The following is a 27,474-nucleotide window of genomic DNA, read 5'->3' on the forward strand; positions in this document are numbered from 1 at the left end:
TGTCTTGGTGACTTTCTTTTGGGATCTACCTTATGTGGGGTTCGATGAACATCTTGGATAGATATCTTGTCATCTTTCACGATATCAGGGAAGTTCTCTGCCAACAAATCTTCAACAATTCTCTCTGTATTTTCTGTTATCCCCCCCTTTTCTGTTACTCCAGTCACTCGTAGGTTATTCCTCTTGATAGAGTCCCACATAATTCTTAGGGTTTCTTCATTTCTTAAATCCTTTTATCTGATTTTTATTCAAATAAGTTGGTGTCAAGTGCTTTATCTTCAATCTCACTAATTCTGACCTACATTGCCTCAATTCTGCTCCTGACTTTCTATTGAGTTGTCTAATTCTGACATTTTATTATTAATCTTCTGGATTTCTGATTGCTATCTCTCTATGGATTCTTACAGCCTGTTAACTTTGTCATATGCTCTTCTTTAATCTTTTTAATTTCCTCTATTGTGTGTTCTGCGTTTTGCTTAATTTACTTCCTAATTGCTGTATATTAATCTTTTGTATTCTGCCTCCAATAATTCCAAGAAATTTTCCTCCTCTGGGAAATTTCTAGATTATTTATTTTGGGAGCTTGCTGAAGCCATCATGGATTGCCTCTTTATGTGATTTGATATTGACTGTTGTCTCCGAGCCATCAATAAATTATATTTATTTATTTTATGTTTGCTTACTGTGTCCTAGCTTCTTGTTTTGTTTTGATATGCCCAAATATGTTGCTCATATAAGCTAGTTTGATTTTTGGCAACTTTGAAGCTCTAATGTCTTGTCACCAGATAGTTTGATCCGTTACTAGGTATGTGAGCTCAGGAGTCTGCCCACTCCTCTTGTATGGATTCAGCTCAGGTGCCCAGGTAGATAGCCACGAAGTATGTGGTGTAGGCTCTCACTTACAGTCCTAGACAAACATGGGTGATTGGTGTAGGCAGAGGCATCTGACTGATGCAGGGGGACACACTCTGAGCAAGGCAGGGGGCTGACGGCCATCCTCAAGTGTCCAGGAGGAAGGCATATCCCTGTTCCCTAGAGCACATAGGTGGGTGGGTTTTGCAGCTGGACTATGAGCAGCTAATGATGTTGGCTGTAAGGACTGAGGGGCACCTCTTATTCATGGGCCCCTATCACAGGTTGCTAGGTGGCATGGGTGGAGCCACCAGTTCTCAGGCCCCTGATGTGGGTAGGTGAAGACTCTGCTTAATAGGAAGAGCAGTGTCAAATGTCAAGAACCTGCCACTTCACAGCTGAAACAGTTGAAGTTAGACTTCTGGTATATACCCTGTTGTACTGCAGTAATGAGGGCCGATATATACCCTGTTGTACTGCAGTAATGAGGGCCTACGCTGTTGAAATGGGCCCGTGCAAGTTTCTGCATGGGGAAAGGCACTCAAAGTCCGTGGATCCCTTATGACTGTGCCTAGGCAAAGGAGCTGTGCCTGCCCTAGGTTCCTGGCTTAGGGGAGCTAGCAGTTTATTTTTTCCCGTTTGTTAATTTGTTCACGCTCCATGGCAAGGAGAATGGCTCCGGGCGTGTGACGGATCCTACTTCTGACCCAGGGGACTCGGCAGTTGCTGAAGCCAGTCCAGGACCTGTGCAGAGCAGGGAGGTAAATGGGAGAGAGATTTTTTTCCTAAGGGGGGTATTTTTGATCCATGCTGTAAGCCGTATGCAATTACTTATCTTTCAGAGATGAAGGCTGCTTCTCACTGGTTCTGGGTGGCTGTGTAGACTCTCCAGCACTGGGTATCTCCCAGTGCAGAAAACGCACCTTCCAAGGACTGCTGCTGGCCTGCCTCTCCACTTACCCATAAGCTGCTCAGGCCTGAAGGGCTCAGGCTCTTGCCGGGTCAGATCTGGCAGCTCCTTGCTGCTTCCGAACCATCTCTCCCTCCCTGTGCCACTCAGTCTGGTTCCTCAACTCTGCCTTTGATGTTCAGGGCTCCCAGATTGCCATATATAATCAAATCACTCATTTTTTTGGGTCTTTGTTGTAAGAGGGTCCACCGGAAGCATCTGACTACTCCACCATCTTGGCCCTGCCTCCTGATATGTAGCATTTTAATTACTGTTTAGTTCTAAACCATAATTTTAGTTTCTTCTTTCACCCATGAGGTAAATAGAAGTGTATTCTTTAATTTCCCCAAATTTTTATCATCTTTATAATTACTGATTTCTGACCTAATTGTGTTGTGTTTATGTGGGTTGTATGGTAAGTTTTGTTTTTTAATTTATTGAGATTTTGCATTAGATTTGGCCAATTTTTATAAACATTCCTTGCATAATTTAAAAGAATATGCATTCTCCAGTTTTGGGAGCTATGTTTTCAATGGGTTTATGTAATTAAGATTGTTGCTTATGTTGTCAAATACTTCATATCATTACTGGTTTCTTGACTGCTTGATCTATCAATTACAACAAACTCTCCCACTCTGATGATAGACTTATCAATTTCTCCTCATAGTTTTGTCAATTTAAATATTTTGGGATGTGTAGAAGTTAGAATTGTTGTATTTTCCTGGTAAATCAAAACTTTCATCAATATATAATGATCCTCTTTTTCTCTAGTATGATTATTGCCTTAAAGTCTATTTTGTCTGATATTGAATACAGTTAAAGCAAATTTCTCTCGTTTTTTTTTATCTTTTTCTATGTTTTTATTTTCTAATTGTTTGTGTCCTTATGTTACACTGTGTCCCTTGTATATAAGCATGTTTACAATTGGGATTATCTATGTTTTATCCAGTCTGATAATTTGTCTTTAAAATTGCAATTTTAGTCTATTTACATTTATCATGGTTACTCATATGTTTGGATTTATTTTATCATTTTATTTTGCAATTTGTTTTTTCTTGCTCTGGGTTTTCTTTTTTCCCCTTCTTTTTCTTTCTTTTAGATTAATTGAGATTTGGTCCCATCTCATTTAATTCTCCCCTCCATTAGTTTGGAAGTTGGATATTTTATGTTTATTCTTTCAGTCATTATCCTAATATTTTGGTATGTTTATATTTCTTCACAAAATAGAATTTTAATTAGTAGCTTTATCTTTGTCCCAAACAATATAAAGAATTTAGAATGTTTAAACTTCAATTATTTCCATCCCCTATTTATATGCTACAGCTATTTAGAGGGAGCCCCGGTGGTGTAGTGGTTAAGTGCTATGGCTGCTAAACAGAAGGTTGGCAGTTTGAACCCACCTACTGCTCTTTGGAAACCTTATGGGGCAGTTCTACTCTGTCCTATAGGGTCACTATGAGTTGGAATTGACTCGACAGCAAATGGGTTTGGGTTTTATTTTTGGTGTTTAGAGTGTTAGTTCAATCTTATTTTCTTAACTCCCCAAGTTACACATTGTTGTTATTTTTTACATGTTGTTAACTTTTTAAATGTTCCCACCATTTCTTCTTGCATTTCAGGTCTTCTTTCTGAAGTCATTGTCCTTTTTTCAAAAGTATTTGAGAATTTCCATGGTGATGATTTGCTGGTAGTAAACTCCTAGTTTTTCTTTGTCTTACACCTCCTAAAACTTTAATTGGATTCCCTGGACCGGGAGAGGGAGGCTCTGTGGAGAGGAAATTTGTTAGCGCAAATTTAGTTTCTCCACCTCTGCTGTTGTTTTGTGTCCCATCGAGTCACTTTCGACTCCTAGTAACCCTATAGGCCAGAATAGGACTGCCCCATAGGGTTGCCTAGGCTGAAATCTTTACGGCAAGGGATTGCTAGGTCTTCTCTTCAGCAGAGTCACTGGTGGGTTGGAACTAACGACCTTCTAGTTAGCAGTTCAGTGCATAACCATTGCACCACCAAGGCTCCTTTACCTCTGTTAGCAGGTGGCTAATGGCAGGAGCACCTTCTTGTTCCTAAAATAATGAAAAAGTTCTCTAGGGAAAAATACTTTTATAAAGCTCTCTAGGGCAGGGTTTTTCAGCTTCAACACTAGTGATGTTTTGAGTCAATTACTTCTGTGTTGTGGGGACTGTCTTGTGCATTGTAGGTCTCTATCCACTAGATGTCATTAGCCCCCTCCCCACCTATGATAACCAAAAATGACCACAGACATTGCCAAATGTCCCTTGGAAGGCAAAATCATCCCTGGTTGAGAACCACTGCCTTAGGGCTATATTAGGGAGGCAAGTCCAGATGATACTCTTAATGTTCCCTCTCAGCTGTGCCATAATCATTAACAGTTGAGAGTCTGCACATTTTCTCATCTGTGAGAGTCAAATCCATCCCTGTCTGAGAGAGAGAGATTCAAAGGCTCACTAAGGTAAGGTAAATGAGAAGCAAGGGGACCAGGTACAATATGTAAATATACACACTTTGAGTGAATGGTGAGGACTGTGCTGAACTGAGAGCCTGTACAGCTGCTAACCAAAAGCTCAGCAGTTCGAATCCACCAGCCATTCTTTGGAAACCCTATGGGGCAGTTCTCCTAGTCAGCACCAACTCGACAGCACCTAACTACAACAACCCCTCTAATGAGAGTGTCTGTTGCCCTGCTCCAACTTATCATTACCGTGTGGGAAGTTGAGCCCAGTGTTACCAAATACTCTAAATTTCAGGAGAAGCCACAAGATCTATGTATGTGTGTGAATGTGCATATAATATGTATGAAGTGTTTCTACTTTTAAATATAACTTTGAAATTTATTAAAGCACAGTGGGGGCAAAACAAAGAAACTCCACATTTGTGGGCCATGTGTGAGCTGTAGGCTACCATATTGCAATCTCTGGCTTTTATCAGGTACATAACAGTTGCTCAATAAATGTTAGTTTTCCACTTTGTCTCATGTGCTCTGGAGGCAAAAGGTCACCCATTCAGTCTGAATCCTAGCAGCTTCTCTAGTTATCCTGGCATTCCATAAGGGACCTTGGCAAACTGAACTCAGTGTTCCAGGATTCTACTTGCATTATCATCACCTCTTTCTGTGTAAAGAAATAGTTTCTTTACTGAAGCTCAGTCAGTGTTTAATTGATCTTTAGATCAATCGATACACATACTCTTTAGGTATTGCCTAAGGAAAGATTAATTTTCAGCCCCAGGAAAGATTTAAAATGGGAAATTCTGGACCATGCTAATGTGGCTAAGACTTTACCTCAGAAGTAGCAAATCTGGAGAATTAAAAATGGCACCCGTTTTGGCAAAAGAAGCATAATACTGCTGTTTCTAAAGGCAGAAAATTTTAAAACAAAAGGGAAGAAATCCGAGTGTATTATATAAGATTGAGCAATACAAATATAAGTTAAAGTAGAAAGTTAGGAGTGGAAGAGGTGAAAAGGGGTATGGACACTCAAAAAGGAATTGGGACTTCAAATAACAAAAGGAAGGCACATTGTTATGCTGGTTTGACTAGGATTTAAAAAAAAAAATGAGAATGGGGAAGAAAATGAACATTTTGTTGAGTGAGTGCCTATTACTGCATGATGGGCATGGTGCTAGGTGCTTTACCTATATTCGCTCATAATACTAATTCTCCCAACCAACTGCAAGGTGGATATTATCATCCCTATGTTTCCAAAGGAGGTCAGAAAGGTTAAGTAACAGGTTAGTGGTCACATAGCTAGCAGGTGGCAGAGCTGAGAGGGTTAAAGTACAAAAGTACTCATATCAGAGCAAAACCTTGTTCTACAATAGACCCTAGAAGAGGATTCTCAATCTGGGAACAGCCTCCTACTCTCCCACTCACTACCCTGAAGTTGTGAGCAAACTGTTGTGTTTATGTGACCTCCAGCATTGTTTTGGGGAGAGGTTTCACAGCGTCAATTAGACTTAAGAGGGAGAGAGAGAGAAAGGAGAAAAGATTGAAGACCTCTGCCCTAAAGATATATGGAGTTCTGGTCCAAAAGTTCTGGAAAGACATAGAAAAAGTATGTTACAGACTTACTTGGAAATTCAGGTGGTGAATGTTGCTCACTCACAAGTACTTTCCAAAGCCTAAATCATGACCAACCAGTTAACAGTAGTTTTCTTTTCTTTATCTAGATACATAAAGAGAAGCCACAGAGGCTGTTCAGAGTTGTGCTGCGTGGGAGTGAAGAGATTTAGGCTCTTAAGTATCCTGTTAATTTTTGGAATTGTGATCTTGAATAAAATAATTTACCTCTCTTGCCTTATCTTTTTATTGCTCTTGTGAATGCTAACAACTGATCTCTCTAACTCAAGGCAAGATAGAGTGGGAAATGCCTTTCCTGTGTATCTGGCCCAACCACTTTATATAACAGAGGAAGAACCCTGTCCAAAGTGATAGGTCACTTCCCAGGGCCACTGAGATCAAAATCCGGGTCTCCTAATCTGAATGAAATGCTATATCCATGACCCAGGCTGTGTCCTACACCAGCATTGAAAAGATGCTTAAGTGAAATTGATCTCAGTTTCATTCATTCATGCTATCAACCTTCAAGCCCCATGATTTGTGGTGACTTGAGCTCCTAGGTCTAATGCTTATCTACCATGAGCCAAAACAAATTGAAATGTAAAAGCGGGCTTCATGGAAACCAAGTTGTTCAAAGTGGGCCACTAGCCTACAAATGCCTCACAAAAGGCTTCTGTTATCATTTATTGAGTATCTACTGAATGCTGAAACACACGGGGATGATGAAAAAGAATTTAAAAAACAACATAAAAGTCATGATCCCTGCCCATACAGAAGATAAAATTAACTAAGGGAGAAACTATATGTAGGAAGGATATATTGCACAATTGTACATCTATGACCTAACAAATAAAGGGGTACCGACGACATGCAAAAGCCACATTAGGACTTCTCTACAAATCTGTTCTGAGAAAAGAATTTCATGAAACCCTAGTCTGTGTTAGATATCACCCATGAAGTCAGCTGCTAAAGTCTGGAAAAGATGAACTCTTAAGACTTGCTTCCTTGCATGTCAGGATGGGATTTAAAGATAATCCCTCCCTCCATTCTGCTCTCCACCCTCAGATTCTGGTAGCCCACTTTGACCCTGTCATCAGCCCAGGATTTAAAATCAGCTCACCCTGAATCACAATAGAACCAGAAGGCTTTTTAGTTCCAAATATTGTACCACTTAGCCTTTCCTCTTCATAGTCTTCCACATACTTTAGTTGGGTCCAGGCCTGTCTCCTTCACTGGATTATAAACTACTATGAGGACAGGGCCTCTGTCATACCCTTTCTGGTGTCCCCAGCATCTTGCACCATGCCTAGAATATGGAAGAGGCCTAGCACCTCTTCAGTAAACTTATCCAAATTGTAAATACTGAGGCAATAAGCAGAGTAAAGAAGGAAACGATGTCCAGGAGAAATAAAATTATTTTTCGAGTAGAAAAGCTGAGGCTTAGAGACAGATAAAATACTAGTCCAAAGCTGCTTGGTATCAGAACTGATAACACACCCACCTGCAAAAATAAGTCTGTACACTTAGATTGCAATGCTTTTGATCTTCATAGTAAACCACATACCCGATTTTAGGGTAAAAAGTCTGATTTTGAGTTCTTAAAGAGAACTAACTATAAATATGTAATTCTTGATGAGAAAGAGGAGACAAAATAATTGATATAAACAACATACTAGAATGATAATCAACTCTGTGTCAATTTCAGCTTTCCCAATGACAGCCCAATCAATGAATCTGTCTTGGTAGATAATTACTTGCTCTATCCTTAGTCCATAAAGTGATCAATAAAGTCAAATGTCCAGTTTAATATTTCACATTTAATGATTATACAATAACAAGCAGCAGAATATATGCTGAGGGAGATTAATGGAAGGATTTGACATGGTGCCAATAGTTTTCTTCCTTTTAATTAGTGAAACCTTAACGCAAAATTCGTACTAGGCTGAGTTGAAGCCCTTCTTTCTTAGCACTCTGCTAAGCAGCTGAAATTATGTTTAGAGATTTGGGTATTGAGCTACTAATTAATAAGGAATTCAAATGCTTCATGAAATGTTTTACAAGTCTTGCCCATTCTTCCGGCTGGGAACCTGGCTTGGTGGGCCCAAGTGGCTGTGCTTTTCCTGCAGAGACAACATTCCATCTCCCCCGGCCCCTGGGAGGAAAAGGAGCTGTGTGCAGGGCCTCTGGCCTGGATGTACCCTCGGCCAGGTGGTGATGTTCCCAGAGGAATTGTTGGCCATCCTTGTGGTCATGTTCCTCCAAGCCCTAACGGCCTTTGCTCACTTGCCATGAACTTGGCTTCGCTAAAAATTCACCACAAATCAATTTCGTCGGTTTCCATTATTTCATTGTTCACCAAGGAGTAGCCCAGGCAGCTGTTGAATAATTCATGATGGCGGTGGTGCTGATCCTATTTTCTGGGTAAGAAAAATCTAAAGCCCAAGAAGGCCTCAGTCTGAGAGTCAGTACCCAGGCATTGAAGTGCTGGCTTAGCACATGCTACTGTGTGGGCTAGGTTTAAATTCCTGTGCCATTAGGAACCTCACCTTTCTCACTGGTCCCTGTGTGAGTCACTTATACATCAAGAGGTGTCAAAGGGGGAGTTGCCAGGTTTGAACTTAGTGTAGCATATATAGACCTGGAGAGGTAAGAACTATAAGAATCTTCATTGGTAAGGTCTGAGCAGAGCCAGATTCAGAGTTTCTATGTGTCAGGATGTAGGTGAAAACAGAAAAAGATAATAGAAATAAGGAAATATATTGTTATATATGATATATGCATATGAATATGTTAGACATAATGTTGGCTGCCAGGAAACCCAGAATAGAAAAGAGTTATAACCGTGGCAAATATCATACACATCGTGAATAAGCAAGCCATGGACTGTGAGTTATTGTCTCAAAGATAGATTTTTTTCTACTTTAAGATAAAGGATGTAGGCTGTAGTGCTCCCTCTGAGCCAGCAGTCTACATTATTGTCTCTGTTGAAACCAAAGATCCAGGGCAGAAGGCAGGGAGTGAGCTGGCTGGCTTTGCAGGCAGAACCTGCGGGCAGCAGCACTTGGGTGAAGGCACTGTGGTTCAAGCCCTGGCCTTTGGCAGGCAGCTACAGGCCCTGGCTCTTCGGGGCACTCAGAAAGGAGTGGGCATACTGGGGATTCAAGTGCAACTCACAGTGGTCACTACACAAACTAGAATGGTTATAGGATTCTGGTTTCTTTTTTTTCAGCACTTTAAAAATGTTGTGCCAGTTTCCTTCTGGCCTCTGCAGTTTCTGATGAGCATCTGCTGTCATTCTCATTGCTTATCCCCTATAAATAAGGTGCTATTTCTCTTTTGCTGCTTTCAAGATTTTTTTTTTTTTTTGTCTTTAGTTCTTGGAAGTTTGACTATGATGCATCTTGTGGATTTCCTTGGGTTTCTCCTGTTTGAGATTTGTACAGATTCTTGAATATATAGATTTTGTTTTTGGGAAAATTTGAGAAGTTTTCAGCCAATAATTCTTCAGTTGCTTTTTCATCCCTGTTCTGTTTCTCCTCTCCTTCTGGGACTCCAACGACAAGAAGTTAGGTTATTTTTTATTGTCCCAAGTTCCCTTAAAACCCAAAACAAAACTCCTTGCTGTCGAGTTGATTCCGAATCATAGCAACCCTATAGGACAGAGTAGAACTGCCCCATAGGGTTTCCTAGGAGTGGCTGGTGAATTTGAACTGTTGACCTTTTGGTTAGCAGCCGTAGCTCTTAACCACTGTGCTGCCAGGGCTGGGACATAACTTTCTTTCATGCTTAGTTATGCCTTGGTTAGATTTTTGGGACCTGAACTGCCTACTTTGACCCAAAAATATTCTGTCCTCTGCGTATAGCATTTCTTGCCTATTATATTTGGATTTTTAAGATTTCTCTAGGTCTTAACTCTAATAGGGTCCCATATACCCAAGTTCTGGAATAGTTTGCTCTGGCCCTGCTATGTGCCAAACACAGTCTCCTTTCTTAGATTGGCCTTTCTCCTTCTCTAAAAAAACCATTCATGAAGGAGAAAAAGCACAAGTCAACTATCAAGTTCTAAGGTGAAGTATCAAAGTCATTCCATTCGAAAAGACTTAGAGTATCCATGACATGCTGCCTAGGAAAAGGTAGACATACAGACAAAATGCTTAGGAATGCAGTTCTCATATCCCCGTTATAAACAGAATCACTATTACGGTATCTTCATCTGCAGAAAACAAAGCCTGGATTGGTACACGTGAGGCAGTCTGCTTTCTGCCATGGACTCTGACACTCAAGGAGAGCCTGAGTTGTCTCTGGCTCCCTAGTGTTTAGCACATTGTCTAGCACGTAGAAGCTCAATTAGTATTTGTCTATACCAATGCCAAAGGAGACCTGGTGGCACAGTGGTTAAGCACTCAGCTGCGAATCAAAAGGTTAGTGATTTGAACTCACCAGTGGCTCCATGGGAGAAAAGACCTGGCAATCTGCTCCCACAAAGATTACAGCCTAGGAAAGCCTATGGAGCAGTTCTACTTTGCCATATAGGGTCGCTATGAATTGGAATTGACTTGATGACATACAACAATGCCAAGGATCACAACCCTAGAGAGGATGAGACAGGGAGAGCAGTGAGAGTGAAACATTAGAATGCATAATTGTTAATATTTACTAATTGCTTGTGGAATTTATTCGTTCACTTACTAAGTATTAGTTGAATATCTACTATGTGCTATGCACTGCGTGAGGGTCTGGGATGTCTTAAGTTGGGTTCAGTGGGAAACAGACTCTGAAATGGAGATTTACGTACAGGAGATGTGTTGGGGAGGGCTGTCAAGAACAACATCTGTGAGAGGGTAGGGGAAGAAGGGCTGGGGAGAGAGGAAGATGAGCTGTGATGTAGTTACAACTGAGACCTCAGCACAGATATTTGGATCTGGGATGGCCCTTCATAAGTATTCTGAATTTAGGTAATGTGGACAGGCCTTGTACCCTCATATCGACCAGTTATTGAATGAGGGATAATGCTTGAGCGAGGCAGATCTTATTAGTTTGGTGCAATTCCAGAAGAGAGACTCAGCTGTGAGCTGATAGCAGGCAACAGTCACAGCAGCTGAGAGAATGGGAGTCTTATCCTGAAAGGGTGATCTGGGTGGCACACCAAAGCATCCACAACATGGGATTACAAAGAGATGGATAGGACAGAGTTTCTGCTCTCTTGGAAATGGCAGCTGGAATAGGTGAGACAGACATATAAATAAATACTTATGATCAGCTATGACAAGTTTATGAAGAGCAGTAAGTTAAAAATGCCATAGAAACTCACAGCAGGGAGCAACAAAGTGCTCTGAGTGGATCAGGGAAGACCTTTCTTCAGCAATGCACTTGCTTTGCTCTTTTGCGTTTTGAAGACAGAAAATTCCATGCTATCATATCTCACCAAGTAGGTAATGAATTACACAAGCTTGAATTTGCTTTGAAAGACAGAGTCTGTACTTTGCCAAGTAAAGAGAAGTAAATCATGCATTAATGGAGCCGATATTTTCTGTGAGTTAGCGCCACAGGCACCCTGAGCGCAGATCTGGCAAAGAGAGAGGAAAGGTGAGCATGTGCGTTACACGTAATGTGAAAAATAACCTTTTAAACTTTTATGCCCCTCTCTAGGGCAAGAATGCTATTCTTTAAAAGGTTAGTCTACTCCAAAAAAAAAAAAAAAGAAGAAGAAGAAGGCTACTGCATGTTTCATTCCAGAATCAATTTTTCTATTAAAATTTAAAAAAACAATAATAAATTAAGTAACCTGTGATGTGTTCAGCTAGAACTAGTGGCTAGATGAAACTTTTATATATGCAGTCCTGGTGATTTGGAGGGACTATCGAACTACTAAGAACAGAATGTAAACATCTCTGATCTTCCGAAACTTGGATTACCCTATCTAACCTTAACCCTAGTAGAATTTCACTGCTGTTTGATGAGTCTTAGGCCCCCAGTGGTTGCTTTGTGTTGTGTGATGATCATTAGGGAAACCTAGAGCTCTTCTCCTTTTTATCTCCACTGACAGAGGCTCACTGCCCTTTAGTAGTTTATAGTTCAGTTAGAGAGTCACAAAAACATGAAACAACTGGAGAATGCTTCGCAGGCATCACATAAGCAAGTGTGTTGAAGGCAGAGGATCCTTGAGGAGCTTAGAAGATTGTGAGAAACCAGGAAGGCCTTTTAGAGGAGGCTGGCATGGAGTCAGATTTGAAAGAGGTGATGGATTGGTAGAGATAAGATGTTGGGGGCATTTGACAGGGCAGAGGAAGCTGGACACAAGCCCAGGGAGAAAATAACTAAGATGTGTGCAGGGTTTAGAACAGCCAGCTCATATTTCTTTTGGAAAGCAATTTTTGAGAAATAACCAAATCTAGGGAAATGAGAGTAATCATACCCAAGGAAGCTTGTTACTCAAATTTATACAGAAACCTACAGTATGACCTTGGACGCTTTTATCTGGTTGCTCACTTCCTTTGGAAATTATAAAGGGATTGATTAACCGTATGTTCTGATAAGAAGATTCTTGGCCCTATGAGATGGCACAAACCACCAGAAGGATGCTTGTCGTTGAAAGGGACCTTAGTGGTATCTGGTTCGAGGATTTACCTGATACTTGCATTTCTTCAGTGACATATCAACCAAGTCTTCATTCAGCTTATGCTTACACAACCCTAGTGTTACGGAATCTACTATCTCCTTTCATTTTTGAAAGAAGGCTAAAATATGTTGCTTTATGCCAGATCTTTTGGTCTTTCTGATCAAGCAACACTGCGTGGGCTGACTGTGCCCCTCCTTCTAGGCTACAGGCCATGTGTCCAAGATGTAAGTGAATTTACACCTACATAACATAGTACTAACTAAATCGAGTTTAGTTTCAAATAAAAAGTCTGAGGTTGTTTTGTTTTTTCAGAGTCTGGTCGTTATGCAGCTGAAGTTTGTATGGGCTCAAAGGAAGGACCTTGTATGTGTCCTTATTATACTGATTCTAATCATTTTGAAAACATATTTTTTGGTCCAAAATTCTGTCATTGAATGTTTTTGCTATCTCTCTTGGCTTGGTGTAATTTACAGATTTGATGAACAATTTTCATGAGTTAATTGTTACAATTGATAATCAGGTTAGGGTCAAGGAAAGGACCCTGGAGGTAGTACAGAGAGAGAGAGAATACTATCCCACCTTCTTACCTAATCCTTAAGCTATATACAGGTGGGCCAAAGGCTAACCCAGTAAACATATTCCAAAGAGAGAAGTGGTCAAAGGGGTGGGAGAAATGTGAGGAGGTATGTTCTGCCATAGCTGTAACATCTCTCAGCAGGGATGTTAGCAGAATAGGACAGCTGCCACTTTTTGAAAATTTATTGTATGCCAGGACAGAGCTGAGTGCATTGTGTACATTATGAAGTTAGTATTATCATCACCATTTTACATGTGAGGAAATTTTATATGCAAGAGAGAGTAAATCACCTGGCCAGTGTCACAAGGTGGAAGGGTAGGGAAGAGATTCAAACTCAAGTTGGTTTGACTCTAAAGCATGTGTTCAGAATTACTGAATTACTGAAAGGCATAGACAGCCAAATGGAGGCATAACCCAAGTCTTGGGGGGGGTCCCAGGGAAAGTGAGGACCTTGGTCTATCCATTGCGAGTGTTCTGAGTTGTGTGGACAGAGTAGAATCTCTGTCACTTCATTTTGGCCTCTATTTGGCTTGCGCTTTTACTAATTAGCTTTTGTTAGTAGAAATTCTCTGCTCCTCATTGGAAGTCCTAATTCTGTGATTAGAAATAACTCCAAGTCAACTAATTATGATGATACAAAGGATCATTTCACAGGAATGGTCCTAATGGTGACCAGATTAATCCCAAGAGATGATAAGGAAGCATGAATACAGAGACATTGTTATCACTGACCTGGTTTCCAGTCACCCAAGTGAAGGGTTTGAAATTAACACTCGGTGCACCAGGGACTTCTCAAGTACCTGTACCTCTGTATTTGGCTGGGTCATGTCTTTAGGTCAGGTACTTCCACAGAGACACTAAGGCTTCTGCCTCCTTTTCTGGGTATCTCAGGGTGATTTCTGTTGTGAAGACAAATGGCCTTTCTTCTGTTCCTGAAGGCTGTGTCCAGGCTTTTCCCAGATTTTAAGTCCATATCCGTTGATTGACTAAGGTAGACAGAAAACCTTGATTGTATAGGGGCAACACCGACAGAAGAGCAGAGTAAAGAATACTCTGCATCATGTTAGCTTCCCAGCACACCTACCCTCTATACCATACATACTAGTTACCATCAAGTTGATTCTGACTCATGGAGACCTCATGTGTATCAGAGTAGGACTGTGCTCCATGGGGTTTTCAATGTCTGCTTTTTCAGAAGTAGATCACCACGTCTTTATTTCGAGGCGTCTTGGAGTGGACCCAATCCTCCAACCTTTTGGTTAGCAGCCAAGTGTGTTAAACGTTTGCACCATGAAGGGACTACCTGTCCACTAGGTAGGGCAACTCCCAGTTGCTTTTTTCCCTTTCCTCTTTCACTTCAGCCCCCAACCCCATCATTTCTAACCATAAGACAGACAAAATGAAAAGACAAGAAGACTTAAGTTTGAATTTTGCTTCCTTTACTTACTGGTTGTGTGACCTTGTAGAAGTTATTTAATCTCTCTGAGTCTATTTCCTTATCTGTTAAAAAAAAAAAACATAATAACTATCTTTGTGGGCTATATGTAGAACTAAATGAAATTAGGGTAGAGCGTTACATAAACGAAAAAGGTGAAGTGAGATTGTGAAGTCAGTCAAAGGAGGTAAGATTAGGAACGGAGAAGAAAAAAGACGATAATGATAATGATGATGATAGTGATGAATACGATGAAGATGATGAAGGAGATGATGGCCGTAGTGATAATGGTAATGATGATGATAATGATGGTATCTAACATTTACTCAATGTACAGCCATGTGCCAGCTATTGGGCTAAGTGCTTTACATGTACTGTCTCGTTTAATCTTCACAACAGTCATCTGAGGTATTATTTTTCCATCCATTCTGTAGATGAGGAAACGGAAGATTTAAAGACATTTGATACCTTCGACAAATGTCAATTAACTATTCAATTGCAAAGTCAGGAACCAATTTGATTCCTATCTTTTGCTCATTCCAAGAGAATTCTTGGTCTCCTCCCCAGCTGACATCATGAATGATCTTCAGAAATTTCACCCCAAGAACTGGTGCTTGCTCTCTGTAGTCGCTATCCCCTCCTCCTGATCTCTGAGCCCTCTGTCCTAGAGAAGGGAGTCTATAATTTATCACAGCTTCAGCACTTTATCCCTCCATTTCTGAGAACATTCTTTGCATTACTGAATATATTAGACATATTTTAAAAAATGTATAATGTACATTTAGGAGACTTGGGTCCTAGTCCAGCTTTTCCATTAACTAGCTGTGTGGTCTTAAGCAAGTCAAACTCTTTGAGCCTTGTTTTTTCATTTGCAAAATGAGAATTCAATAGCCTCCGTGGTCTGTTTCTAAGGTATTTTAATTATTTGATTCTACTCTTAGAATCATGAACACTTAGCATTAGCATGCGTAATAACATAGAAATCTCTGAACCAAAGCATGCCTTCCAAGGAACAAATGATGTCATTTTCATTTTTACTTACAAGTATAAAGAACCGTTGCCTTGCCACTGTCATTTTGGACATTCAATACCTTATTTGGGTGACCATTTAATTTACCCGTATTTTTACACAAATAATGCACGCCTTTTAGTTTGTTTGCCAGCCACGTCCGCCTCGCCCCCCACCCCCCCGCCCCGGGTATTTTCCTAAGCGTGGCTATGCCAATTTTCTTTTTTACATGTTGCTGTAAAAAAAAAAAAAAAAAAAAAGCTTACAAGAAAACCTTGGGGGGGGGTGGGGGGAGGGTGACGCTGGCAAACAAATGCAGAAGGTATGCATTATTTGTGTAAAAATACAGTATATGCCAGGACACTTTGGAAGTAAAAGTGGATCTTATTACTAATTGCATCAGGACAGCAGGCATAACCAGGACTGTCAGCTTTCCCATAAACGAACCTATGCCATTGCTCCATTTGTTTCTGCTCCTCCTCCTCCTCTCTCTCCTCCTCCTCCCTCCCGTCTCTTTCCTTGGGCTTCAACAAGAGTGAAAGGCGCCGCAGACAGAGGTGTGAGCTCCCTCAGCCCCTTAATGGAGTGTTAACTTCAAAGCAGAGGTGTGACCATTTAAATGTTAACACTTTTAAGCAAGTTTGTCTGCAACAGAACGCCCGTCTGAGGCTTATTCCCCGCTACCTTCTAGTTTTTTGAAACCATTTTGCATTGTTAATTTCCATCCCATGCAATCAGTAACTTGCTTATTATCTTCTTCCTGCATGGCTTCATTTTAAATGATCCTTGGATTTTATAATTGCCTTCAAGAGCATCAGAAGGGCCCCAGCCTTGAGTCAAAAAAGAAGAGAAGCCTTCAGTAATTCCCTTGGGGTAATTTCCCCTGTGTCCTATCTGTGTGTTTCCTGGATGCTCGGGGAAATGCTCAGGGTCAGCAGAGGGGTTGTGTGGAAGTCAGTGAGCAGCTTAAAGTCACTCCATTCACAAACATAGTTCACGTGAACATTTCTTTGAGGAAAAGTTATTGAGCTCAGTGCCTTGTACCTGCACTCTATCTATTGACAATCAATCACCATCCCTTTCCGGAAAAAATGGACCTGCTTCCTATTCCGAAAGTATTTTTTAAAAATAGAAGACAGAGTCAGTTAAATTCTTGACTTTCTTTTTTAATGTTATTATTGCCAAATACTATACGTAAATTCTTTGTAGTAACTGTAACACACTTTGGTTGAATTGAATTACTTTTAAAACCAATCCCACAGGGTCGCTATGAGTCGGAATCAGCTCGATGGCAATGAGTTTTATTTAGAATTTGGCCATTTTATTCTAGGTATGAAAGATAAAAATTTTAGCAAAGACATAAAATATGATATGACTTTTTGCTGTTAAAATATTTTAGTGAGCACAGTGCTTGGTGACTCATGTAAAAAAATTTTAAAGAATCATTTTGTGTTGCCTAATTAAAATTCTGCAATTAAAATCCTCTCATTTAGTGACATTTGCTGTTATTAAAATCCTCTCTACACGGTTGCCATTCTTTAAAAGTATAACGATTTATCATCCCACTTGAATGAACCACAAAACTGCTTTTGAGATAATTGATATTTGTGCAACGGTGAATGCAAAATTATTTTCTGTATTGGACACAAGCTGATGGGCTTTTGTTTTAAAATATTTTCTTTTGTCACTGTAGGACATATACACTCTTTTTTAATGGACTAGATTCTTTAGAGAAATTTTAGATTTACAGAAAATACAGAGGGTTCCCATATACCTCTCTTCCCTCTGCATAGTTTTTCCTATTATTAATATTTTGGATTGGTGTGGTACTTTTGTTTTAATTAATAAGCCAATATTGATAGATTAATTATTAACTAAAGTCCATGGTTTACAGTAGGGCTCACTATTTGCATTGTACAGTCCTATAGGTTTTAACAAATGCGTAATGTGTTCACCATTACAGTATCATACGGAATAGTTTTACCATCCACAAATGCCCTTTGCTTCACCTATTCATCTCTTCCCACTTACCTCCCTGAACCCCTGGCAACTGCAGATCTTTTTACTGTCTCTATAGTTTTGCCTTTTCCAGATTGTCATATAATTGGAATCATACAGTATCAGTATGTACCTTTTTGATTCTGGCTTCTTTCACTTAGCAATATGCATTTAAGGTCCTTTGTGTCTTTTTATACCTTGAGAGTTCATTTCTTTTTATTGCTGAATAATGCACCATTGTATGAATCACAGTTTGTTTATCCATTCACCTACTGAAAGACATCTTGGTTGCTTCCACTTTTTGACAAAATTCATGTGCAAATTTTTGTGTGGACATACACTTTCAACTCATTTGGGTAAATACCTAGAAGTGCAATTGCTGGGTTGTATGCTAAGCCTATGTTTAGCTTTGTAAGAAACTGCCAGACTGTCTTTCTAAAGTGGTTGCACCGTTTTGCATTCCCACCAGTATGAATGAGAGTCCCTGTGGCTCCATATCCACACCAACATTTGGTGTGGTCAGGGTTTTTTGGATTTTAGCCATTTTAATAGGTATGTCGGAGTCCCCAGGTGGCTCAAAAAGTTAAATGCGCAACTACTAGCCAAAAAATTGGCAGTTTGACCCCACCCAGAGGATACTTGGGAGATAGCCCTGATGATCTGCTTCCAAAAAGTCACAGCCTTGAAAACCCTATGGAGTAGTTCTACTCTGCTCACATGGGGTTGCCGTGAGTTGGAATCCACTCCACGGCAACTAACAACAACAACAGCAATAGGTATGTAATGCAGCATTGGTGATTCGGTGGTAGAATTCTCATCTTCCACGTGGGAGACCTGGGTTTGATTCCAGGTCAATGCACCTCATGTGCAGCCACCACCTGTCTGTCAATGGAGGTTTGCATGTTGGTATGATCCTGAACAAATTTCAGCAGAGCTTTCAGACTAAGATGGACTATTTAGAAGCACCCCGTGATCTACTTTGGAAAATCAGCCAATAAAAACCCTTAGGATCACAATGGTCCAAAACCATTGTGCATGGGGGTCGACGGCAGCTAACAACAACAGGTGTGTGGAGTCCCTTGGTGGTGTAAGCAGGTAACATGCTCGGCTACTAACCAAAAGGTTGCAAGTTAGAGTCCACCCAGAGGCACCTTGGAAGAAAGTTCTGGTGATCTACTTCTGAAAAATCAGTCATTAAAAACGCTGTGAAGCACAGTTCTACTCTGACTCACATGGGGTCCCCATGAATTAGAGTTGACTCGGCAGCAATTTTTTCTTAAATAGGTATGTAATGGTATCTCATTGTCATTTTAATTTGCAATTTCCTGATGACAAATGATGCCGAGCATCTTTTCATATGCTTATTTGCCTTCTGTGTATCTTCTTTGATTAGGTGTCTGTTCAGATCTTGGGCTCATTTTGTAAATAGGTTGTTTATTTTCTTTTTGTTGAGTTTTAAGAGCTCTTCATATATTTCTATACCAGTCCTTTGTCAGATACGTGTTTTGAAAATATTGTCTCCTGGTTGGTGGCTAGTCTTTTCATTTTCTTAACAGTGTCTTTCACACAGCAGAAATTTTTAATTTTAATGAAGTACAACTTACCATTTTTTTCTTTTATGAATCATGCTTTTGTATCTAAAAAGTCTTTGCTAAACTGAAGGTCCCCTAGATTTTCTCCTAGGCCATCTTCTAAAAGCTGTATAGTTTTGTACCTCCTGTTTAGGTCTATGATGCATTTTGAATTAATTTTTGTGAAGGATGCAAGCTCTATGTCTAGATCCTTTTTTTTTTTGCATGTGATGTCCAGTTGTTCCAGCACCATTTGTTGAAAAGACTATTCTTCCTCCACTGAAAAAATGTGAACTCTTTAAAATGCAGTTTTAGCCAACTGCTAAAAGGGCCAGGTGGAATATGAATTGATACTGTGTAAAATTAATAGCTTAAAAAGGCTTAACACTCATCTGCTTTCTCTTCTGTAGTTTATGTCCAATATCCTTGGAGAGTTTGTGGGTGTAGTGGGCCCTAGGGGAAGGGGAACCTTACTAAGTAATTCTACTGTTTTTAGGTCTTTGTCTCTGTTGTCTGGATCCCCAGTCCCAGTGAAGTCTGCCTTAGTCATAGCTTTACTCCCCCACCTCCCCTGCTGTTCTGACATATGACACTACTTCAGTCTCCAAAAGAAGAGCTGTTAAAATATTACCATATTTGAAAGTTTTTTTTTCAATACACTAACCTAAACTTGCTCATATTCCTTTTTTAAACTGTAGGGTTGATTTAAGAGGGAAAGGTTAGAGAAGGTTTCTCTATATGAGCAGACATTCATTACTGCCGGGGGTGGAAGGTGGCGCTGGGCAATTAACAACGAAAACCAATCTGTAGTGCTGGTACAGAAATAAGTATGTCACCTCAGGAGGCTGGGAGACAACTTAGGGGCATCCGGGCAAATAAAGGGGGTAGGTCAGTCCAGAAATTTCGAATCATCATTGCCCTCTAGAGGTAATTGGTCTCTTGGGGATGCTCCCTACTGAGCAGACTCATCAGGGGTTGCTGTCCACAGCAGAATGCAAAAATGAGTAGTTTACATTGAGAACTATAACCCTAAAGGCAAGTCTACACAAGGTGCCAGATATGATCAGAAGGTTGATTAATGGCTATGGATGGGACAACAGAAGGGAGAGTTCAAATTCCAACTCTGCCTACCTATGCCTAGCTGTGTGGTCTTGAGTAAGTCATTTGACCTCTCTGAGCCCAAGTCTATCCATTTATAAAATGGGAAAACTCATAGGGATAGGGTGAGAATTAAATTACAGCTTTGTAAAAATAGGAAAATGGCTGTAAGTAAACTGTTCACAGAAAGATTTGATTCAATAGGAACCATTTTTGGAGTTTTCACCACGGTAGTGACTTCAAGAAAAAAGATCAATTCGTCACTCTCACCTGGTGTCACTGAATTTGGCTAACACTAATATAATTCATGACCACCACAAGAACACAAGGCACTCACAGTGTTAACATGTAAGAGTTAAGCCCAAGTTTCAGTGACAGCACTTTAACAAACCGAGAGCTAATGATGATGAGCACAAATGGGAATTGCCTGATTCTGATGTTTCCTTCCAGTCTATTCTAGCTTCTTAGCAGTTATCTTCACAGATTAGACCCATGTAAGAAAGTCTTGGTTTCTTTTTCATGCTTGATTTCACACATGTTCACAAATCTGCCCCAAGAGCTAGGTATGTTGTTCAGTGGCTACAAGACCTCATAGCTGTGCTCATTACCACAACACGCAAAGCTTGATATTATCCAGTTATGACCAGGGGAGCTTGGGTACAAGCAAAAGCCAATGAATGAAAGCTCATGGTCTGGGGCTGCTAATCATTCATACTTTCATTTACTCAACAAATATTTATTAGGCTTTAACTATGAATCAGGGTTTTTTCTAGGGGCCGAGGATTCAGCAGTGAACAAGGAGCTCTTGCATTCTGGTGGAGGAGAGAGATAAGAAAGAGAGAGAGAGGATGAGAGAAAGAAAAGAGGAACAAATTAGAGCATCTAAGAGCTACACAGAGAATTAAAACAAGATGAGGGGGAATAGAGTACTTCAGACTAGGTGGTCAGGGGAGGCCTGAATGTCCGGGTGATATCTAAGCTGAGCTCTGAATCAAATGAAGAAGATGGACATGAGGAGATGAGTGCAGTGATGTTCCAGGCAAAGGGCACCATTAGTGCAAGGTCTCTAGCCTGATGCCCGTGAGAACCAGACCAATGGCCAGGGTGGCTGGGGAGAGTGTAGGGGATGGTATACAAAATGTAGTCAGGCCAGGGCTTAGAGGGCTTTTTATAAAGCCAGAGTAAGGAGTTGGGAATGTTTTCTCAATGTGATGGGAAGCCATTGGAAGGTTTTAAGCAAGAAGTGACATGACTGAATTTATGTTTAATAAAAAAGTCACTTTGGTTGCTATGTGCAGAAGGATTATACGGAACGAGAGTGGAAGCAGGGAGACTATTACAGCATCCCAGGCAAGAGATGCTAGCAGCCTGGATGATGATAGTGGTGGTGGGGGAGGTGGAAGGATTAGGGATGTATTTGGAGACAGAGGCCTCAGAACTTATCCATGGTCTGGATGTGGAGAGTGAGAGAAAGAGATAAGTTTGACTTCTGTATTTTTGGCCTGAGCAACTGAGTGAATGGTGCCTTTCCTGGGATGCAGAAGACAAGAGGAAGAACAGGTTTATGGGGGAAAATATCAAGAGTAACTTCTCTGGGAGCACTCTTGGAGAGCACTTTCGTGTCCAGTGGGTAAACACACTATTGATACCCCCTTCTCGTGTACACATACACACACTCTGCCTCTTTTTACCATGAGCCAAAATGAAGCAAAAGATACTCCCCAAACTGGAAAACCCTCATCTGCTTTAGCCTTTAGATGAAAGAAGAAATTGAAGAGAAAAATTTAAAAAAATAAAATGAAGTTTTATTTTGAAAAGCCAATTTCCATTCTTAATGCTGAATCAGATGCAGTTCAAGGCACAATTTGAATCGGTCAACTCTAAATATGTTTGCGTATATATGTATAAATATATATACTTAAGACAGAAAATTATACACATACAGACACACACACATCAAACAATACCATGTCACCTTCACCTTTTAATTATTAATTATCATTAACATTATCAATCATCTTCCTTTATCTTTTTTTTATTGTGCTGACAATATACATAACAAAATAATCACCATCTCAACAATTTCTATCTGACAATTCAGCGACATTGATTACATTCTCCAAGTTGTACAACTATTCTATCCTTTTCCAAATCATTCTACCACCGTTAACATAAACTTAATGCCCCCTAAGCAAAAACTCCCTTCCTTTTATCTTTTGATGAAGGTAGCCAAGTTGCTAACAAGATTACTCCTGGAAGTGGGGGAGGGGAGAATTAGAGCAAGGCCTGAGGACTCTGTCCACGGACCTCAGTGTCCTTACCTGTAAAATGGCGATGGTAGTAGTACCTTTTTCATAGAATGTTGTACAATGCCTGGTATATAGTAAGCACCTTATAAATGTTAACCGCCATTATTATTATTGTTATTATCCTTAATATAGTATCCACCAACATACGGTCATCCAGTGTCTTAGTGCTGCGAAGTTTCTTACTTCCCAAGTTGGGTCTTCTACAACTCCAGTACCAAAATGACCTTATTTAAATTGAGCTGAAATCTTTGTCCTAGTACTGTCACTCATTGAGCCCCATTCTGCCTTCCCTTATGAGATAACCTTCATATATTTGAAAGCTGCTATCCTATAGGGTCACTATGAGTTGGAATCAACTCAACGGCAATGGAACTTTTTTTAAAATCATATATCATGATATCATCTACCAACATTTACTGAGTACCTATTAGATAAACTAGACTCTAAATTTCATGAGGGCAAATATCCTATTGGTTTGCTCACCACTGCAAAGCCAGCATCTAGTAGGTATTCAAATTGAATGACTGAATAAATGAATAACCCCTTTACCAGTCCATAGTTAGGATATTAGCAAGAATTTCCTCAAAGTTCAGGCTGTGCTTTGGCATGGAAGGATGTTTTTGACAACTGAGGATGTGATGAATAATTCAATTCAATTTAACAATTTACTAAGGACCTTCTATATGCCAGATGCTGTACTAAGTGTTGGAGATCCAAAGAAGAATGGGATATGGCTCCTCCATTCCCGTTGCTGTTGAGTCAATTTCTACTCATAGCGACCCTATAGGACAGAGTAGAACTACCCTATAGGGTTTCCAAAACTGTAGTCTTTACGGAAGGAGACTGCCACATCTTTCTCCTGCGGAGTGGCTGGCGGGTTCAAACTGCCAATCTTTCAGTTAGCAGCCGCGTGCTTAACCACTGTGCCTCCAGGGGTCCTTTGGTTCCTCCATTAGTGATCTATTAATCCAGTTTACAGTTGCGAACCTGAAGCCGTTCTGATGAGATCTGTTTCAGAGATGCCTAGTTAAGGAGATGCTGTACAAGCATACCTTGGAGATATTTCGAGTTCAGTTCCAGACCACTGCAATAAAGCAAATACCACAATAAACCAAATCACATGAATTTTTTGGTTTCCCAGTGCATATAAAAGTTATGTTTATACTATACTGTAGTTTGTTAAGTATGCAATAGCATTATGTCTTAAAAAAAAATGTAGATACCTTAATTAAAAAGTACTTCATTGTTAAAAATGCTTATCATCATCTGAGCCTTCAGCGAGTTGTAATCTTTTTGATGGTGGAGGGTCTTGCCTTGATGTTTATGGCTGCTGACTAATCAGGATGGTGGTTGCTGAAGGTTTGGGTGGCTGTGGCAATTTCTTAAAATAAGACAACTATGAAATTTGTCGCATCAATTGACTCTTCCTTTCATGAAAGATTTCTCTGTAGCATGCGATGCTGTTTAATAGCATTTTACCCACAGTAGAACTTGTTTCAAAATTGGAGTCAGTCCTCTCAAACCCTGCTGATGCTTTATCAACTAAGTTTATGTAATATTCTAAATACTTTGTTGTCATTTCAACAATGTTCACAGCATTCTCATCAAGAGTAGATTCCATCTCAAGATACCACCTTGTTTGCTCATCCATTAGAAACTCCTCATCTGTTAAAGTTTTATCATGAGATTGCAGCAATTCAGTCATATCTTTAGGCTCCACTTCTAATTCTAGTTCTCTTGCTATTTCCGCCACATCTGCAGTTACTTCCTCCACTGAAGTCTTGAACCCCTCAAAGTCATCCATGAGGGTTGGAATCAACTTCTTCCAAACTCCTGTTAATGTTGATATTTTGACCTCCTCTCATGAATCAGAAATGTTCTTAATAGCATCTAGGTGAATCCTTTCCAGGAAATTTTCAATTTACTTTGCCTAGATCCATCCACTGGAGCCCTGGTGGCACAGTGGTTAACAGCTCAGGCTGTTAATCAAAATGTCAGCAGTTTGAATCCACCAGCCGCTGCTTGGAAACCCTATGGGGCAGTTCTACTTTGTCCTATAGGGTCACTATGAGTCAGAACGGACCCAACAGCAATGGATTTGGTTTGGTTTTTTTAGATTCATCAGAGGAATTACCATAAAATATCTTACAAAATGTATTTCTTAAATAATAAGACTTGAAAGTTGAAATTACTCCTTGATCTATGGGCTGCAGAATGAATGTTGTGTTAGCAGGCATGAAAACAACATTAATTTCCTTGTACATCTCCATCAGAGCTCTTGGATAACCAGGTGCATTGTCAATGAGCAGTAATGTTTTGAAAGGAATCTTTTTTTCTGAGCAGTAGGTCTCAACAGTGGGCTTAAAATATTCAATAAACCATGTTGTAAATAGGTATACTGTCATCCAGGCTTTGTTGTTCCATTTACAGAGCAAAAGCAGAGTAGATTTAGAATAATTCTTAAGGGCCCTAGGATTTTTGGAATGGTAAATGAGATTGGCTTCAATTTAAACTCATCAGCTGCATTAGCCCCTACCAAGAGAGTCAGCCTATCCTTTGAAGCTTTGAAACCAGGCATTGACTTCTCTCTAGCTGTGAAAGTCCTAGATGACATTTTCTTCCAATATAAAGCTGTTCTGTCTACACTGAAAATTTGTTGCTTAATGTAGCCACCTTCATCAATTATCTTAGGCAGATCTTCTGGACAACTTGCTGCAGATTCTACATCAGCACTTGCTGCTTCACCTCGCACTTCTATGTTATGGAGATGGCTTCTTTCTTTAAACCTCATGAAAGAGCACCTGTTAGCTTCAAACTTTTCTTCTGCAGCTTTCTCACCTCTCTCAGCCTTCATAGAATTGAAGAGAGTTAGGGCCTTGCTCTGGATTAGGTTTTGGCTTAAGGGAATGTTATGGCTGGTTTGATCTTCTATCCAGACCACTAAAACCCTCTCCATACCAGCAATAAGGCGGTTTCATTTTCTCATCATTTGTGTGTTCACTGGAGTAGCACTTTAAATTTCCTTCAAGAACTTTTCCTTTGCATTCACAGCTAGGCTAACTGTTTGGTGCAAGAGGTCTAGCTTTCAGCCAGTCTTGGCTTTCAACATGCCTTGCTCACTAAGCTTAATCATTCCTAGCTTTTGATTTCCAGTGAGAGATGCTCGACACTTCCTTTCATTTGAACACTTAGAGGCCATTGAAGGGTTGTTAATTGGACTAATTTCAGTATTGTTGTGTCTCAGGGAATAAGGAGGCCCAAGGAGAGGGAGAGAGATAGGGGAATGGTCAGTTAGAGGAGCTGTTAGAACACACACTGCATTTATCGATTAAGTTCGCTGTCTTATATGGGCAAGGTTCGTGGCACCCCAAAAGAATTACAATAATAACATCAAAGAACACTAATCACAGATAACTATAACAGATATAACAATAAAGAAAAAGTTTGAAATATTATGAGAATTACCAAAATGTGACACAGACATGAAGTAAGCACATGCTGTTGGAAGAACAGCACTGATAGACTTACTCAACACAGGGTTACCACAAACCTGCAATTTGTAAAAAATGCAATATCTGTGAAGTGCAATAAAGTGAAGCGCAATAAAACGAGGTATGCCTGCATGTGTAGGCAAAATGCTCAAAGTCCAGAAAGTAGAACAGATGGGACAAGAGCTCTAAGGTCAGCTCATCATGAGGCAGAGAGACATAAAGTAAGAGAGATATAGTAGGGATTAGCAAAGAGTAAGAGACAAAATAAGAGATGAATACATTGAAAGGTGAACTTAGTTAACTGAATTCAGCATGTCTGCTAGATTATTCTGTGCATATATGGCTTGGTGGTCTTCAGTCGGGTGTCATTTAAATTACCTTAGCCTAGCCAGAGAGTGTGCTGGAGATTTGTAATCATATAGTGTAACCACACCAGTCCAGGAACTCAGATGAAGACACTTAACATTGTTTGTTTTTTTTTTTTTTTCCAATTGTAATTTAGATGAAGGTTTACAGAACAAATAGTTCCTTTCTCTTTAAACAGTTAGCATATATATTGTTTTATGACATTGGTTAACAATCCTGAAACATGTCAACACTCTTCTCAACCTTGGGTTCCCTATTACCAGCTTTTCTTTTCCCTTCTCCCTTCTAGTCCTTGTCCCCGGGCTGTTGTGTCCCATTAGTCTCGTTTTGTTTTATGGGGTTGTCTAATATTTGGCTGAAGGGTGAACCTCGGGAGTGACTTCATTACTGAGCTAAGGGTGTCAGGTGGCCGTACTCCTGGGGCTTCTCCAGTCTCCGTCAGGCCAGTAAGTCTGGTCTTTTTTTGTGAGTTAGAATTTTGTTCTACGTTTTTCTCCAGCTCTGTCCAGGACCCTCTATTGTGATCTGTCAGAGCAGTCAGTGGTGGTAGCCGAGCACCATCTAGCTGTACTGGACTCAGTCTGGTGGAGGCCGTGGTAGTTGTGGCCCATTAGTCCTTTGGACTAGACTTTCCCTTGTATCTTTAGTTTTCTTCATTCTCCTTTCCTCCTGAAGGAGTGAGACCAGTGGAGTATCTTAGATGGCTGCTCACAGGCTTTTAAGACCCCAGATGCTATTCACCAAGGTAGAATGTAGAATATTTTCTTTATATACTGTGTTATGCCAATGGAGCTAGATGTTCAGCCCTCTGCCCAGCAATTCAGTCCCTCAGGGAGTTTTGATGTGTCTATGGAGCTTCCGTAACCTTTCCTTGTACAAGTTGTGCTGGCTTCCCCAGTATTGTGTACTGTCTTACCCTTCACTAAAGTTACCACTTTTCTATTATCTATTTAGTATTCCCGCCCCACCCCTCCCATCCCTCATAACCAACAAAGATTGTTTCTTTTTGTGTGTAAACTTTTTCTTGAGTTTTTACAGTAGAGGTCTCATACAATATTTGTCCTTTTGTGATTGACTTATTTCATTCAGCATAATGTCCTCTAGTTTCATCCATGTTATGAGATG

The sequence above is a fragment of the Trichechus manatus genome, unplaced genomic scaffold (genome assembly GCF_000243295.1).
Source record: "Trichechus manatus latirostris isolate Lorelei unplaced genomic scaffold, TriManLat1.0 scaffold00058, whole genome shotgun sequence".
In the NCBI taxonomy this organism is placed as follows: Eukaryota; Metazoa; Chordata; class Mammalia; order Sirenia; family Trichechidae; genus Trichechus; species Trichechus manatus.